We start from the raw sequence: 4,061 nt of genomic DNA on the forward strand, positions 1-4,061 counted from the left end.
GCTGTCAAAAACGTAAAGAAAGGTAGCTGAAAGCTGAGAGGGACCGGAGAGGCAGGCAACTGGTCACTCAGTTTTTCCCAAAGAAAGGTAGCTATCGCTCACATGTGTGTTCAAAATATTAGCGAATGGTAAATGAACAGTATGAACGTGGTTGGATTAGCCTATCAAGAGAACACTTTTACAGTTTGTACAGTGACATTTTTTCCATTTTAATAACTGAACTGACTTGTGTGATAAACAAGATGAAATATTATGTTATGCTGGTGCTAATAACTAGTGCTAATAACCAGTTTCATAACTAATGGGGTGCCCTAAATATGCACAGATTCAGCCTCAGGGGGACCTCCGCCCTGCCAAACCACTGAACCCCCCTTTGGAGAAGGAGGTAAGCAGCAATACAACCCATAAATGCTTTAGGACAATATAAATATTAAAAAAACAATATAAAAGTGTAAATTAGAAAACAAGGTCAAAAACTCCTGGTCCATGGAGGGGCAACCAATAGTCTAACTCTGCTTACACTCAAATTTCTGTCTAGACACACTTTGCTTTGAACATATTCCCTTTTTGCAGAACAGTACACACAGCTTTCTACCTAACACATAACAATCCATGGGATTTCCATAGGTATTTTGATGCTGGGTAGAAAACTTTTTCTATGATTTATTAGCAGTCACATCACACATTTCACTACCAATTGTCCTAGCACAAGAAGGCATGTGGCAAAATCTTGAATTTTCATTTGTGATTGTAAATGCACCAGAATTAGTCACTGACCAGTTTTCATCTAGTCCCTGGTAGGTTAATACATAAAATGTAATAACAAAGTCACAAACTCAAGGTCCATGGGCTATCAAAAGTCAAATAATGACAATAGTGCAATTGTGACGAGGGTGGGCAAAGTTGGGGGGCCCAAAATTCTAATCTTTCATGGGGCCCAAAATTTCTGGCGGCGCCCCTGCCAGGAGATTTGTTAGTTTTGAGATGTTCGATCGCATAGATGACTTCCTGTAAAGTTATAGTTTCATCGCACATTTCTCTGTCATCTTCAGTGATTTGAGCAATGTTGTTCAGAGAGTTCAAGAACGTAGTTGTTGAATGATAACAATATTTGGTTTTGTACAAGTTGCTATAGAAATTGGAGCAGAATTCTGCTATTCTACTTGGATCATCAGTAACAGTGCCGTTAATGCTGAGTCGTTGGATTAAATTGAGCTGCCCGTGATACCTTTCTAGGTTGAAAAAATAGGCTGAATTCTGTTCATCTTCTTCAAGCCATTTCTTCCTTGACCTTACAAAGGCACATTTAGCCTTGTTTAAGTAAATTTCATTTAGATTAATTTGTTCCGGGGCGGCACGGCGGTGTAGTGGTGAGCACTGTCACCTCACAGCAAGAAGGTCCTGGATTCGAGCCCCGTGGCCGGCGAGGGCCTTTCTGTGTAGAGTTTGCATGTTCTCCCCGTGTCCGCGTGGGTTTCCTCCAGGTGCTCCGGTTTCCCCCACAGTCCAAAGACATGCAGGTTAGGTTAACTGGTGACTCTAAATTGACCGTAGGTGTGAATGTGAGTGTGAATGGTTGTCTGTGTCTGTGTGTCAGCCCTGTGATGACCTGGCGACTTGTCCAGGGTGTACCCCGCCTTTCGCCCGTAGTCAGCTGGGATAGGCTCCAGCTTGCCTGTGACCTTGTAGGACAGGATAAGCGGCTACAGATAATGGATGGATAATATGTTCCGAAATCAAATCTAGTCTTTCCTCTTCTGACATATCAGCAGTGTTCTTCTGGGACAATAAAATTATTTTAGAGACCACCCTCTCTTCTTCCAATCTATGACTTTTGATTAAGGTACTGCCATAATTTCTCAAGTACTGACCAGCTTTAAATTTAAAAAGTTCCCAATTGCTACCAAAAGCATCCTCAGACCTTGCTTTATTCCAAAATTTCATTATTATCCTCTTCATGCCTGATTTTACTTTCTCATGGTGTAGTAACAAGCTGTTTAGTTTCCAGTAAGCACTCCCGCATGCTTTAGTAGAAGCAGAATGCAAGGGGATAAAAACAGAGACTGCATTATGATCTGTTAATGGTGTTGTGATAATATTAGCTGATATCTTATCAATGTTCAAATTATCAGAAACCAGCCAGAAGTCTAACCTTGATTGCCTGGTGGCATTTCTATTACTCCATGTAAAGGCCTTAGTGTTTGGATATTTATTCCTCTACACATTAAGTTAAATTTTTGCATAAACAGTTTCAAGTTTTCATTAACTGCAGTAGGATTATACTGAAGCCAACAGTCCAAATTGCGATTTAATATCATGTTGAAATCTCCCCCTATTACAATACCTGAGATTGGAAAGTTATTAAAGGTATTTTGGATATGCTTCTCTAATGTTTCAAGTAGTAGATCATTCTCTTTGTGCGAGCTATAGCCATATATATTAACAATTACCAGTGTGAAGTTTTCAATGATTAACACTTGGAGAATAAAATGACCTGAAGCATCACAGATAGTTGATAACATAGTCCCTGAAAAGTTGTACTTTAGAATAGACTGTTCAGATCCATGAGCCTGCTATAGATCATTACCCCACTGGGATACGTCAGCGGCATGTCATGATGACAGGCGAAATACCCGCCTGATCCAGAGTTAGACTGCCCCCCACACACACACACACAATTTTTTTTTTTTTAATGGCAGTACAGTACAACAATGGCAAGTCATACATCATACATATGCTGTGTCTGAAATCACTCACTCATTCACTACTCCCTACTCACTATCTAGGGAATTCTGTATAGAGGACTATATAGTGAGCTCATTGGTAAAATGAAAAAACACTTTTGGCCACTACTCCGCCTCACCATTATTTACGTCATTACTGTCGCACAGTTAAAACGTGCCAGATCAGTCGGGCTGGTGGGTTTTCAAAGTAATAAATACATGCATGTATTTTTTGTGATAAATACATATTTTTTTCGCGGTGCAGTTTCCATCAAATCCTGCTCTCTGATTGGCTGGCGAGCGGGTCCATATCCTACGACATGGACCCCAGTTACAGACCTCTGGTGACTCGCTCGTTCACAACAACAGCAAACAAAGTAGATTTTTTGTCAACATTTATCTTTTTTTTATAAGATTTATTTCTAAGATTATCAAAAATCTTATAAATTTTTGCCAGCATTTCTCAGGAGAATAGCATTAATTTTACAGCATGGACAGCGATAACGACAGTGTTCACAGCGAAAGCGAGTTTTACTATCCTGAGGAAGAAGAAATAAAAGAAAACATTTCAGGAGAAAGCTAAAAACCTGTAACTTGCTAACACCGAGCAAAAACATGGCTGAATCCCAAATGACTCAATTTTGTATAAATAGGGAACTACATAGGCGGCAAAATGTATTTTTTTTTTTCCTGCCATGGAAGTGCACTTGTATACCGAGGAGGAAGCAATTTGCATTATAGCCGTGAATGAGGATTCAAAATGGCGGCTCGGCTCGGTTTTCCCTTTCGGGCGCTCTCGTTTTCTGTTAGAATTTGGTAAAGAAAAAATATATATATATTATTTACCAGCTTAAGGTCGGTCCGTATGGTGAAATACCGTGACCTCGGCCTAGAGGGCCTCGGTCAGTACTTTCAAGACCTCGGTCACGGTATTTCACCACACGGACCTCCCAGCTGGTAAATAACACACACATATATCAGATTGTGCTAATGTTGGCTAATATTGCACCGAGTCTTGCTTGTGAAGTGCCTGCAAACTTTAGCAGCCCGCTAACCCTTAATTTGAAGCGCTTCAGTTAAAACCTGCAGAGCCCTGACCAAGTTCGTGTAACATGACACATGTAAACAACAACAACCCGATGGTGATGTGGACATTGTTCGTGGCCCAGACACCTTTTAATCAAATAAAACATTTTCACATAATAAGCAAAACAGCCTCCGCCTTCTTGATCAGAAATTTTTGGTTACTCCCGCCTCTCTTTTGAAAACGTCACATACCCTGCCAGCCTCATGGAACACAGTGTTTGTGTGTTTTACTTCCATTTATGAGGGAAACGA

This window comes from Neoarius graeffei, chromosome 1, assembly GCF_027579695.1.
Source record: "Neoarius graeffei isolate fNeoGra1 chromosome 1, fNeoGra1.pri, whole genome shotgun sequence".
Taxonomy (NCBI): domain Eukaryota; kingdom Metazoa; phylum Chordata; class Actinopteri; order Siluriformes; family Ariidae; genus Neoarius; species Neoarius graeffei.